The sequence below is a fragment of the Dasypus novemcinctus genome, chromosome 2 (assembly GCF_030445035.2).
Source record: "Dasypus novemcinctus isolate mDasNov1 chromosome 2, mDasNov1.1.hap2, whole genome shotgun sequence".
NCBI lineage: Eukaryota > Metazoa > Chordata > Mammalia > Cingulata > Dasypodidae > Dasypus > Dasypus novemcinctus.
Genome location: NC_080674.1, coordinates 104,506,009 through 104,521,781, shown reverse-complemented (window position 1 = coordinate 104,521,781; position 15,773 = coordinate 104,506,009).

Sequence of the window (15,773 nt, the reverse complement as noted above, 5' to 3'; positions counted from 1 at the left end):
ATCTTTCTCCAGGATAGACCATATATTGGCACACAAAGCAGATTTCAATAAATTCAACAAAATTTAGATTATACAAAACACTTCCTCTGATCATAATAGAGTAAAGCTGGAAATCAACAAGTGGCAAATAAAAGGAAAATTCACATATATATGGAGATTAAACAACACACTCTTAAATAATCAGTGGGTCAAAGAAGAAATTTCAAGAGAAATCAATATCTGGAGATGAATGACAATGAGAATACAACATATCAGAACCTATGGGATGCTGTGAAGACAGTGTCGAAAGGAAAGTTTATAGTCCTCAATGCTTACATTTAAAAAGAAGAAAGAGCTAAAATCAATGACCTAAGTACACAGCTGGAGGAACTAGAAAAAGAACAGCAAGCTAATCCTAAAGCAAGTAGAAGGAATGAAATAACAAAGATCAGAGCAGAAATAAATGAAACCGAGAACAGAAATACAATAGAGAAAATTAACCAAACCAAAAGTTGGTTCTTCAAGAAGATTAACAAAATCTACAAACCCTTAGCTAGCCCGATTAAGAAAAAAAGAAGATGCAAATAAATGAAAAAAAAAAAAAATGAAAAGGGGAACCTTACTACTGACCCCCCATAAATAAAGGAGTAAGAGGATACTATGAATAACTTTATGCTAAAAAACTAGACAATATAAATGAAATGGAAAAATTCCTAGGAATGTACAAACAACCTACACTGACACTGTAAGAAACAGAAGACCTCAACAAACCAATCACAAGTAAAGAGATTGAAACAGTCATCAAACAACTCCCCAAAATGGAATGCCCGGGACCAAACAGTTTCACAGGTGAGTTCTACCAAGCATTTAAAGAAGATTTAATACCAATCTTGTTCAAGCTCTTCCAAAAAATTCAACAAGAAGGAAGGCTACCAAACACATTCTATGAAGCCAATATTATACTAATACCAAAGCCAGATAAAGATATTGCAAAAAAAGAAAATTATAGACCCATTTCTCTAATGAATACTGATGCAAAAATCCTCAAGAAAATACTTGCTAATCAAATCCAACAACACATTAAAAGAATTATCCACCATGATCAAGTGGGTTTTATACCAGTCATGCAAGGCTGGTTCAACACAAGAAAATCAATCAAGCATAATACACCACATTAATAAATCAAAGACGAAAAATCACAGGATCTTATCAATAGCTGCAGAAAAGGCATTTGACAAAATACAGCATTCTTGATAAAAATACTACAAAAAATAGGAATTGAAGGAAATTTTCTCAACATGATAAAGATAATACATGAATAACCCACAGCTAAAATTGTACTCAATGGTGAAAAACTGAAAGCTTTCCTATTGAGATCAGGGACAAGACAAGGATGCCCACTGTAACCACTGTTGTTCATTACAGTACTAGAGGTTCTGGCTAGACCATTCAGGCAAGAAAAAGAAATAAAAGGCACCCAAATTGGAAAGAAAGAATTAAAACTTTCATTATTCACAGATGATATGATCGTATTCTAGAAAATCCTGAAAAGTCTACAACAAAGCTACTAGAGCTAATAAATGATTTCACTAGAATGTCAGGCTACAAGATTAATACACAAAAATCAGTGGTGTTTCTATATACTAATGATGCACAATCTGAGGAGGAAGTCAGGGAAAATAATTCCATTTACAATAGCAAGTAAAAGAATCAAATATTTAGGAATAAAATAACCAAGGATGCAAAACACTTGTATTCAGAAAACTATAATGCCTTGCTAAAAGAAATCTAAAAAGACCTAAATAATTGGAAAAACATTCCATCCTCATGGACTGGAAGACTAAATATCATTAAGATGTCACTTCTACACAAATTGATACACAGATAAAATGCAATCCCAATAAAAATTCCATCATCATTTTTTAAGCAAATGGAAAACACAGTTATCAAATTTATCTGGAAGGGTAAGAGGCCCCAAATAGCCAGAAACATCTTAAAAAGGAAAAGTGAAGTTGGAGGACTCTCACTTCCAGACTTAAATCATATTACCTAGCTACAGTCGTAAAAACAGCATGATATTGGCATAAAGATAGACACATAGACCAATGGACCCAGACTGATGACTCAGAAACAGACCCTCACATCTACAGCCAAGTTATTTTTCACAAGCATGTCTAGCCCTCCCAGTTAGGGAAGAACAGTTTATTCAACTAATGGTGTTGGGAGAACTGTATATACATAGCCAAAAGAAAGAAAGAAGACCCCTACCTCACATCTTGTACAAAAATTAACTCAAAATGGATCAAAGACCTAAAGATAAAAGGAAGTAAAATAAAGCTCCTAGAAGAAAATGCAAGGAAACATCTTCGAGACCTGGTGGTAGGTGGTGGATTCTTAAACCTTACACCAAAAGCATGAGCAACAAAAGAAAACATGGATAAATGGGACCTCCTCAAACTTAAACATTTCTGTGGTTCAAAGGACTTCATCAAGAAGGTGAAAAGGCAGCCCAGTCGATGGGAGAAAATATTTGGAAACCACTTATCCAATAAGGGTTTGATTTCCATTCTATATAGAGATCATACAACTCAACAATAAAAGAGCAAGCAATCCAATTTAAAAATGGGCAAAAGATTTAAATAGACATTTCTCCAAAGAGGAAATACAAATGGCCAAAAAGCACATGAAAAAATATTCCATATCAACAGCTATTAAGGAAATGCAAATTAAAACAACAATGAGCTATCATCTAACACCACATGGAATGGCCACTGGTAAAAAAACAGACAATAAGTACTGGAGAGGATGTGAAGAAATAGGAACACTCCTTCACTGTTTGTGGGATTGTAAAATGGAGCAGCCTCTGTGGAAGATGGTTTGGCAGTTCCTCAGGAAGCTAAATATAGAACTGCCATATGATCCAGCAATTCCTCTACTAGGAATATATCCAGAAGAACTAAAAACTATGACACAAACAGACATCTGCACACCAATGTTCATAGAGGTGTTGTTCGCAATTGCCAAAAGATGGAAACAACCCAAGTGTCCATCCACCAATGAATGGATAAACAAAATGTGGTATATACATATATATGATGGAATACTATGCTGCAATAAGAAGAAATTAAATTGGGACATATGTGATAACATGGATGAGTCTTGAAGACATTATACTAAATGAAGTAAGTCAGACACAAAAGGGCAAATATCGTATGGTCTCATTAATATGAACTAAATACAAATAATAAACACATGGAATTAAAACCTAGAGTATAGGTTATAAGGAGACAAAAGCAGGGTTGAGAAGAACTATGGATGCTTAATGTACATAGAAGTTTTAATTAATTTGACTGTAAAAGCGTGGAGATGGATAGAGTTGATAGTAACACATTATAGTAGGTATATATGGTTTATAAATGGGATTGTGACTGAGAAAGGTAGTCTGGGGAAGTAAATGTCAATAGAAAGAAAGCTAAATAATCTAGGGACTGAATAACACAGTGAACCCAGAGGCCATTGAGAATTGTGATTAAGGGTACAAATGCAAGAGAGTCCTTCTGTGAGCTAGAGTAGATGTACATCACTATTGCAGGGTGATGGGAAAATGGAGAAATGTGGGAAAACTACAATTGGTGTGACCTATTGACTGTGTTTAACAGCAATACTATATAATATTCTTGTATCAATGCCAAGCTGTACTATGTTGATAATGGAGGTGTATGGAAAAAGTGTGTCAAATATATGCTATGGACCATGATTGGTGGGTATAGTCTGATGATATTGTCTCATAATCTAAAAAATGTTCCACCAGAGTGTGGAATTGTATGGGAAATCTACACATCTGTATGATTGTTTTGCAAGCTCACAAATCTGTAACAAAAATATATTTTTAAAAAATAGTATGGGTTGGGGGAAAAATACACCAAATGTAAGATAAGGACTATAGTTGGTAGTAATATTTTGATAATGCTCTTGCATAGTTTGTAACAAATATTTCACACCAATGCAAAGAGTTGGTGGACGGGTGGTGTGTGAGACCCCTGTGTGATATTATGTATGTTTATTTTTAAGTTTGCAGTCTTTACTATACACTTATTCTTTATGTGTGTTCAAATACAAATGATATCCTTCAATAAAAAAAAAATTTAAAAAGACTATCAGAGTGATAGATTATATTGTTTTTGTATTAAGGGTTTTAAGTCTGGTATGTATTCTACACTTAAAGCACATCTTAAATGAGCTACCTGTAAATCATAGGTCCAATACCCAAATGTGGCTAATACTGGACAGCACTATTTCATGTCTATTTAATGATAAAAACCAAAACAAATAGTAATACATATCAAAAGCATTGATAAATGTTAAACATGGTATTGTCATAACTAACTATACATAAATGTATAAGTATTCTCAAGGGAAATTCAGCACTAGTTGGAAATAAGAGCTATTAAGATTCTCAGATTTACAATTCAGTAGTTTCATTTCTGGGGTCTTTTCTAAGAAAATAACTCAAAACATATTTTTAAAAGCCTATACATACATTGGCTTACTATGAGTATTTGTTATAGAGAAATTTGCATACATATGAAATGGCCAAAAAAAGGTCCATGGTAATCATCCAGTAAATAATCTGTAGACATTAAAAATTAATATTTTCTTGCAGATTATGTAGCAATATATGTTATATAAAAAACAAGAGAAATATTAAAATCTTATGTTATCTCTACTTCCAAAATAATGATAAGTATAGGGAAAAGAGTCCAGAAATGAAAGACACCAAAACATGAACAATTCATATTAGAATGGTGAGATTACTGTGACCTTTTTCTATAATCTACCATCCAAAAGTTTTGCTATGGTATTATCTCTTTAATAATAAGTAATTTTAAATAAATGTAAATTGTCTTACTATTATTTTGCCAGGTTATAAAGATCACAATATAATAGTTATATTCTTTAAAAAACAACAAAATTCAAATAATTTTAAGCAATCCTTGCACACTTACAGAGATGATCAGTAATATAAAGCTGGAAGTTGTCAGTTCAGAAAATGAATTTTACAGTAACAGGCAAAAGTGTATACTACTGTATCAAGTAAATCAGCATATTTTTGAGAAGTTGACAGGTCAGGTAGAGCTATACAATGACACCTCAGAGAAAATTAAGGATAAAATGAAGCTGTTCTATAACTTTATAGGCAACTGGAAACTTTGAAACAAACAGAAATCTCAAAAGTTTCAGTATCTATTTGGACATTGTCACCTGCAGGACTTAAGTACAATAATGAAATAATTGAGGTGGTATACTCATCATAAGAAAGTAGTCTTAAAAATAAATGGTATCAGAAAACAACTTCTAGCATGACAGTATAAGAACTTCTGTTGACCCACCCCCCATTGAAACTGATGAAAAATATATATGTACACATATATACATAAACATATACATGTACATATGTTAAACACATATATTTATATACTTACATATATATATAAATTAAGCCTTTACACACACACACACACACACATAAATTAAGCCTCTGGAAATGACCCTAAGGACAAAAGGACAAACAGCAAATGAAGAATCATTTATTCAAGAACATACATGAAAATTCAACTGGAAAGACAAGAATCTGTGGTATTTGAACCAAGACTACTCCCTCCTTTCCCTAACCCTAACTCTAACCGTAACTTAACCCTAACTCCTCCCAGCTCAGGAAGGTAAAGGATCATCTCCACACTGATGCAGCCAAAACTGCAGGGCTCCTTCTCTCACCAGCAGCACCCACTTGGAGGACTTTCTTCCTGGGAGGAGCAGATTCAGCGTTTCTCATTCAGTCCCCAGCTGCCTGTTGTTAAAGAAGGAATTTCACTCAGTGAAAAGTTTGCCATTGTTTCCATCTCTGGATCCAGAGATTTTGCTGCAGAGAAAAGCAAGCCTTAAAACTGGTAGCTCTTAATCTCTTCTAAAGGAAATTACTTCATTTGCAACATGACATGGAGAAAGTCAAGCTTAAGGGTACTACCCAAATCAGAAGGGGTTGTTTTGTAAAGTAATTGGAAAAAGATTCAAGAAATTGGCTAAACTGTCATTTGCAAAGTTTGCAGGAAAGAACAACGGAATAAGTCAGATGGCTGGAGGCGTCCTGGGGTCAGAAATACTTCAAACAATGACCACTGAAACTTTTACTTCAAAGAACTCCCAAATGTATTAGATTAGTTTTCAAGGAAGTTTATGCCCAGGGGTATTAATAAAGACAACCAATCAGCCAGAAATTGATGTACCTTAGCAGCTGGGTGTAGTAAAGGAAAGAGAAGGAGAAAGGCCTACCAAAATTACTGTCCTCCTAAAGGTACTATGGGCATACCCAAAGCTCTGCCATCCTGAGGAGCAACATCAGAGGTTCAATACTTGGAAGGAGAAATAGACTTCATTAAAATAATCCAGTCCATCAATAAACAAACAAGTATGCAAATAATAGTAGGTCCTATGGATGCGAAAAACAGTAAGCAGAATTGTTACAAGAAGGAAAGAAAAGAATATTTGAAGAAACACTGGTCCAAATTTCTTGAAAAACAATAATCCACACATTCAAGTAACTCAACAAACTCCAAGGAGAATTAATGCAAAGAGATTCACAAACAGACACATCACATTGAAAAGGCTAAAACGAAATCTTGAAAGTAGCAAGAAAAAAAAATGAATTATTTATAATGAAATCTCTGCACGATTAATAGCTGACTTATCAATAGAAACAAGGAAGGTCAGAAAGCAGTAGGAAAACACATTCAAAGTGTTCAAACCAAAAACTGCCAACCAAGAATCCTACATCAAGCAAAGCTCCATTCAAAAAGGAATGTAAAATAAAGACTTTCTTGGATCAACAAAAATTCAGAGAATTCACTGCTAGTAGACCTTTGGAAATAGATAATTCTTCAGACTGAAAGCATGAGACACCAGATGGTAATTCTAGCACACACACACACACACACATTCACATACACACACAACAAAGAACACTGGGAAAGATAAATATTTAGTTATGAAAAATAGGTTAAATGCATATATTTATTTGTTCTGCCCTTAACTGATTTAAAAATAAATTGTATAAGATAAAATGTATAAGATATATTGTTGGACACATAACATATTGATGTAACACATATTTAATATATATGCCAATAACAGTACTAAGGAGATGGATATGGGCAAAGCTCTAATAGGTTGTAGAAATGACCACAGATGATAAAATAATAATTACAACAAAGTATTGTGTTTGTAACATTAATAGATATACTACGTATAACAAAAATGGCACAAATGGGGAAAAGGAAAATAGAGTTTTATAGGACTAACTTTTCTGTATATTCATTTAATACAAAAGAAAACAGTAAAGAAGGAATAGAGAAGAAAAAGACGAGACAGAGAAAACAAATGTAAGATGGCAGAAGAAAAGCCAACTAGATCATAATAACATTAAATGTGAATGGATTAAGCAACCCCAAAATAAATACCCAGAAATATTTGTCAGCCTAGATAATCAACTAAATGCCTAAAGCTATACTTTAGATTCAAAGACACAAGTATATTGGAAGTAAAAAGATGGAAAAATATATACCGTGAAAACCACCACCACAAAAATGATGGAATAGCCATACTGTTATCAAATAAAATATCCTGTGAAACAAAAATATGTTACTAAAGATGATATGGGACATCAAGACATTTAGCAATTTTAAACATATATGCATCTAATAAAATAAATGAAGCAAAAATGAAAGAAATAAATAATTCAACAATAGATGGAAATTTCAATACCTCACTTTCAATAAAGAATAGAACGACTAGACAGAATATTAACAAGGAAATGGAAAACTTGAGTAGCACTATAAAATGAATAGACCTCACAGATATAGATACAATATTCCATTCATCTATAGAATATACATTCTTCTCAATCACACATATATCATTCTCCAGGATAGCCTGTACACTATGCCATAAAACAAACTTCATTAAATTTAAATGGATAAAATATTTCAGAGAATGTTCTCCAACCACAAGGGAATAGAGATAAATACTGGAGGGAAATGTGCAAAATTAACACATATGTCAAAATTAAACACCCATAGTTAATCAATGGTTCAAAGAAGAAATATAAAGAGAATCCTGAAAATTCTTTGAGATGAATGAAAATGAAGTATATCAAAACTTAAGGGAAGCAGATGTGGCTCAACCAGGTGGGCACCCGCCTACCATATGGGAGGTCCTGGGTTCAGTTCGGTGCCTCCTAAAAGAAGACAAGCAGACACCACCCCTGTGATAACAAGCTAGATGCTACCCCTGCCACAAAGAGCAGATGCCACAAGCCAGCCAATGCCACAGCCCACAGGGAGTGGATGTGGCTGAGGCTGTCGGGCACTTGCCTCTCATGTGGGAAGTCCCAGGTTCAGTTCCCAGTGCTTCCTGAAGAAGGCAAGCAAACAATGACAGATGGGGGAGGGGTGATAAATAAAGAAAAATAATAGTAAATAAATTTTAAAAAAACTAAACCTAAGGGATGTAACTAAATCAGTGTTTAGAGAGAAAATTATGGATGTAAGACTTAGGCTAAGACAAAAGAAAGAAATCAATAGCTTAACCTTACATTAAGCCACATTAAGTCACTGGAAAAAGATCAGACTAAACGTAAAGCAAACAGAAGGAAGAAAACAACAAATATTGGAGTGGAGAAAGAATGAAATAGAGAAGAGAAAAACAGTAGAGAAAATTAATGAAACCGAAAGATGATTCCTTGATAATTCCAACAAAACCAACAGTTCTTTAGTTAGACTGATCAGTAAGAAAAGAGAGAAGAATCAAATTACTAGAATCAGAAATGAGAGGACATTACCGCTGGCTTTGCAGAAACAAAAAGGATTACACAGAAATACTATGAGCATAATTCAAAAAATTATATGACTTAGATGAAATGAACAAATTCCCAAAAAGGCACGAACTACTAGTACTGACTCAGAAGAAACAATGTGAATAGACACATAAGAAGAGAAAAGCTTGACTTGGTAATAAAAAATAATAATAATAATAAAAATTACCCACAAAGAAACATCCAGGCTCAGAAGACTTTGCCCCTGAATTTTACCTAACATTTAAAAAGAGAATTAATACCATTCTTCACAAACTCTTACCAAAATACAGAATTGAGCCCTTCCCAGCACATTTGTGATTCATTTCCCTGAATATGAGTATTTTCCTAAAACCAAAACCAAAGACATCATGAGAAAATTAAAATTATACAATTCAATAATAGACATTTACTAAAAAAGGGAGAGAGGGGGATAAAGAAAAAGAATAAACATTTTTCCAAGGAAGCGACACACATTGCCACTAAGTACATAAAAAAGAGACTCAACATCATTAGTCATCAGGGAAATGCAAATCAAAATCATGAGATACTATTTTATACACACTAGAATGACGAGAATAAAAAATTTAGGTAACAAATGTTTTAACTTTGTTTTTGCTCTACAAGAGATAACAATACAAAAGGAAGTCACCTAGGGGTGCTGCCTCCTGCTCAGCCAGATCTTCCTTAAGGGCCTTCTCTACCCGCAGCGCAGGGAAGTGCGGCGACCTAGTCCCCTCTGTGGCATCGGGCGCTTGCAGCATCTGAAGCCAGAAAGTGGCGCCTGGTGCGCGGAGGGAGGCGCTGAGGACACGGGCTCGCTGGAGCAGCCACGCGGGCAGCTGGAGCAAGACCCATAGAATTATGAGCCCCAAGCAGCGGCGGCGGTAGCGGCGGCGGTAGCGGCGGGGTCTCTAAAGTAGGCCCCTTTGGCAGCGCTGCCTCCCGCAAGGCCTGGTGAGAATCTGCCGCTGCCTGCGGCGTCCAGAAAGCACAGACAGCGCTGGGGTGATGCCCTTGAAGCTACTGGGCAGCGCTACTGCCTCCCTCTGCTACGCGTCGAACATTGTGTGCGGGGTCAAGCGGCTGTGGCCTGTGCAGAGATTCACTGACCCTCCCTGTCTGCTCAATGGCCTCCACCAGCTGGGGAAGTCTAGTCGCTGGCCCCTGCACCCATTAAGGCCATTCATCCAGCCACAGCATATGTCCCGGGCGCTCTCGCTGCTGCCCTGGGCCACGCCCAGCGCCTGCACCATCCGCTCACCACCAGCTTGTAGCTCAGCAATAGCACCAGCTATTCCTCACCCCACTTCCAGGCATTACCTTATTCCCTTCGTTTCCAGGCTGTTTTGTCCAATACCATACAATAGATTGGCCCAACAACAGGAATTTATTTCTATTGGCGCATGGCTTGAGAGGCTAGAGGATGTATTGGCCCCTGGGTTGGTAGCCATTCAGGTTGGCTGTCAGTCCTTGGGTTCCTTGGCTTTCCTATCACATAGCAATATCCTCTCCTTTCTCTGTCAGGTTCCCACTGACTTCTTCCTGGATTATCCCCTGGATCTTCTATAAGGCTTCTCATAAAAAGAATAAAATCCATCCTGAAAACAGTTTGCCACACTTTCACTTAATGTCTTCTAAATATCTATTTACAATGGTTTCACACCCACGGAAATGGGAATAAGATTAAACAAGATTCAGAACCTGTTTTCTCTAGGTTACATAATTGAATCCACCACAGCCCACCCTCTCAACCCCATTAAGACCTATTCTTCCCAAGGAGAAAACCTTTAGTCATTTCAGTAGCAAGGACAATTAACAAAGTCTCATCAAACTCGGCTCTGCTTATAGTCAATTGTAAGATAAAATTCCTCTCTATCTGGTGCACCTGTGATACCTGGAAAACAAGCTACTTCACTTCCAAAATACAATGGTGGGTGTGACAGTTTAAAATTATTTCATGAATCCCCAAAGATTATGTTCTTAAACTAACATATCACTGTGGGTATGGTCCCTTTTTATTGCATTAGATTGACTTCAGGTCACTTGATTAGATTGCTTTGGATTGGACTAAGTCAGCAAAGCATGACTCAGGTTGAGTTGCTGCCCTCTTGCTGGAGCTGATGTAAACAGAGACACAGAGAGAGACAGACAGAGAAAGGAAACCACCATATTGATCTTGCAGTGTGAGAGAGAGGACTGCAGGAAAATAGAGACAGCCTGAGGGCTAAGAGAGGTATTGGAGTCTAGAACCAGTAGAGCACAGAGGCATGGAAAGAGGCCCCCCCCAAAAAAAAAGCAGAACAGGCAAAAATGAGAGAAGAGGGTTGGTAAGTGACTAAGCCTATGCCTGGTTGCCCACAGTTGAGATCCGGGAGATGGTAGTCTGGAAGGGAAGGGAGGGAGATCCACAGAGATCACAGAGATCACAGAGATCAGCCACTATCTTCACCATGTGTTAGGACCCATGTGTTAGGGTTGCCACTATGTGTTAGGGTTGCCAGTAGCTAGCTTTATTGTGAAAAAATCTTTGATGGTGCCTTGATTGGATACTTCATGACTTCAGAACTATAAGCTTTTACCCCATATAAAATTCCCATTATAAAGGCCAACCCATTTCTGTTACTTTGCATCAGCAGCTCTATGGCAAACTAAGACAGGGGACAGGCAGAGGATAGGCATTCCCATTCCAGAAGGGAGAAATTGGAAGGAAAACAGGGATAATGTATCCCAAGAAATTCTATAACCTGGCAAAGCAAACTCTATTATATCTCAAGGTCTGGGTCAACTATTGGTTGATGTTTTAACCTCCAGTCCTGTTGGACTGGCAGCCACGGCCATTCTAAGTGCCTGTATGGTGCCATGCTCTCCCTGAATGGTGGGGACCTAGGCCCCACAATCTCCATGCACTGGAGTGAAAGTCTCACTCTGCCCCAGAACTGGGGAAGTAGGCCTCACCCTGTCCAAGCATTGGGGTGGAAGCCAAACTCTCTGCAGAGTTAGATGGCCTGCCACCTCCAAGACCAAGGGTAGACCCACCCTTTTCACACTTATGAGTGGGTTCCCTCCCTTTGCCCGAGGACATCTTTCATTCAGACCTCTGCTTTCATGGTTCTGCCCTTGAACTCATTCTTACTTTAATTCATCCCTTCTCTGCCCCTTTAAGTCTAGGATAATAATGCTTCAGTTCATAAAAATTTCACAAAAACCTTCTTGTTTTTCCATTCCAATAGTTCTAGGGGGTAAAAGGACTTTCCACAAATCCTTCTTGAACAACTGCATTTCCAATATTGACTTCCTCTGAAATGTCTGACTGAATCTTTGTTCAGCTATACCCTCTTTAGCAAAAGATTATTCACTTAAACCTCATCAGGACCTTTGTTTTCTGGTAATTCACCTCCCAAGAGTTCAAAGAGAGCCATGATATAGCCATTTTTCATCTTAGTCTCAAAGCACACTATTCTGAATTGTTTGAGAATTTTCCAAATCACCGGTTGCTTGTTTCTTTGTGCTTAACAGTTCAATCCTCAGTTTATTTCCTATCACATCTCACTATCAGATGAAAGGAGAAACCAAGCTGCACTTTTCACAAATAGCTTGGAAATCAACTCAACTATTCAAATCCATTGAGTACAAGTTTCACTTTGTACTCAATACTAGGACACAATTTCACCAAGTCCTGTGCTGCTTTATAACAAGGATCACTTTTTTTTCCAGTTTCCAATAATGCATTCATCATTTCCTCCTAAGACCTTAGTGGAAGTATCTTTAACATATGTATTACTACCAACAGTCCCTGAAAAGCAATCTAAGCTTTTTCTATCAAATACCTCGCAATTCTTCCAGTCTCTACCCATTACCCAATTTCAAAGCCATTTCTACATATTTAGGTATTTTAATAGTAACACCCCACTTAAAGTCATGTGATAATGATCATGAAGCAGAGCTTCCAAATCACCACCAATTTCTCAGGAGCCTTTTAGAAAATTTCATATTAAATGACTGGAGACAAGGACAAAAAGGTATTATATAAACAGATTTATGGAGAAGATTACAGCACACATGACACAATTATTTCATTGACTTTATAAAAAACAAAACTGATGTCAATATATGCCCATTTTTATTACAAATTTAGAATATGGATTTTCCAGTCAAATATTTTGTCTTTACAACAAAGCAATATTCTAAATGATGTCTTCTACAACATTAAAAGAAAAAATCATATAAAATAGAAGAATTGCTATGAGGAAAATGTAGATTTTATGTTTTACTGGGTTTACTGCTTTTGTCCCAGAATATTTCGCAATATTTCCAAGAATTGTGTACTATAGATAACTTTCTGCTGTATGGTTTTGATAGTGTAATGAGAAGTGTGACGAATTCTTTAATACATCTGTCAACACCAATTTTAGTAAATATTTCAAATATTTCACACAGCATTATAAAATTATAGGACTATGAATGTCCTTGTTGGAGGGAGTTTGAAGTTTGTTTTACTTTGTAGGAGCACTCTCAGATCAGTTCCTGTTATAGCTTTTTACCTTAATACCGTACTTGTGAAAAAAGGTTTGAAATGCTGTCTTCAAACATAAGCTTTAGTAAATTAATAAATATCCTAATGTCACTAGCCAAAAAAGTTGGAGAATAATTACAAATATAACACAAACACCATACAGAGAACTCCAACATACCCCTATCCTCCACACACATATAGCCAGATCTACCACCAGTTTAAATATTTTGCCATATTTGCAATATCATTCTATATCTTTCTATCTATCGATTTATCCACCCATCCATTTTCTGAACACTTGAGTGCAGATTGTACACATCATGCTCTTTGAACACTTAATATGTCAATGTACATTTCCTAAGAACAAGGATATTCATTTATGGAACCACTTTAAGTAATGGTTATGAAGTTCAAGAAATTTAACATTGATATAAAGTTCACAATCTATATTTCATTTTTTTCATATGTCCCAATAAAGTTTACAATATGAACTTTCCATCTCAACCATTCCCAAGCATCCAAGTCAATGGGCTTAATCACATTCATGATATTTCAGTATCCTCACCAAATTCCATTAGTAAAACTTTCACCTCTCCCCGAACAGAATTCCTACACTCATGTCTTAATTCCTCTTAGGATGTTTTTATGCTGAGAGATTAAATCAGAGGTGATGAGGCCTAAATAGTGGAAATGGAGAAAGGGAGAAATAAATATAAATATATAAATATAAATGGAAACTGCAGATCATAGGAACTGGACGGGAAGTGAGGAAGGAGGCCGAGTTATGGATGACTTCACAGTTTCTTGCCTGAACAACAGGATGGTTGAGGTTACCCTGCTTGAGATGGGAGCACAGAAGGAGGAGGCTGTGCTGGGGACAGAATAGTGGTGGGGTAGAAAATGATTGTTTTCTTTAGATAAAATGAAAAGAAAAATGTTATTGGAAAGCACAAAATAGGAAGTACGTCCTAGCTAAAATTTATTGTTAATCAATATACAAATTAATTTATATTTATTGGAACATTTAGTTTGTGATTAACTGTGGGTCTTCAGGTAGATGGAAATATTATTTTGCTTTTGATTGTGGTTCTCCTTTTGTCTCTCTGACTACACAAACTTTCACTCTTCTTCATGAGCTCTTCTCTCCCCTTCCCCACTCCCCTTCCTGACAAGTTTGTTTTTTCTTTTCTTTTCAAGAAGTGTTTTGTTTTAGAACAGTTTTAGATTTATAGAAAAGTTGCAATGATAGTCCAGAGAATTCTTGTATAGCCCACCCCCAGTTTAATTGGCTTTTAACATCTTACATTTAAATGGTACAGTTGTCACAACTAGTGAACAAATATTGACATGGTATATTCCATACTTTATGCGGATTTCCTTAGACTTAATATCCTTTTACTGTCCCAGGATTCCTGCCAAGGTCCCACATTACTTTTTGTTGTCATGACTCTTCAGGCTTCTCTAGACTGTGATTATTTCTCAGACTTTCCTTCTTTCGATGACCTTGACAGTTTTAAGACATATTGGTCAGGTATTTTAGACTGTCCTTCAATTCAAGTTAATCTGATATTTTTATCATGGTTAGACTGGGATTATAGGTTGAGGGAGGAAGACTGTAGGGGTAAAGTGCCACTGTCATCACATCCATCATATCAAGTGCACATGCTACAACATGACGTATCACTGTTCAGGTTGACCAGGTTCATATGGTAGAGGTAGTGTTTGTCAGTCTTCTCCACCGCAAAGCTGCTGTTTTCTCTTCTTCCATATTGTTTGCTTTTGAAGGAAGTCACTATGCATAGGTCATACTTGAGTGGTGGGGAGTGATGCTCCACTTCCTAGAGGGATGGGTATCTACATAAATGATTTGGAATTCTTCCATACAGAAGATTTATCTCTCTGCCCCAAATTATTTATTTATTCAATCATTTATATAAATATGGGCTCGTGGGTATTTATTTTATACTTTGTGTTATAATCTGATAACGTATTATTTACATTGCTCTTCACATTTTCCCAGGTTTTGCTATTGGCAGCTCTTTAATTGCTCTTATGTCTCTTTGATATGCCCTCATTGTTTTTTTCCCTAACCTTGTCTACCTTGTCCACTTTTTAAATTGGGCTGTCATTTTCTTTTAATAAACTTTGGAAGCTTGCAGGAAAATCATGCAGAAAATATGAAGTTCTCATACACTCTTTACACACATACAGAGGCAGCTTTCTATATTATTAATATTTTGCATTAGTGTTGTAACTTTACCACAGTTAATGAAACATTATTCTAATTATACTATTAACTATAGTCCATAGTTTATATTAGGATCTACTGTTTGTATTGTACAGTTCTATGGCTTTGTTTGCATTAATTTTTCT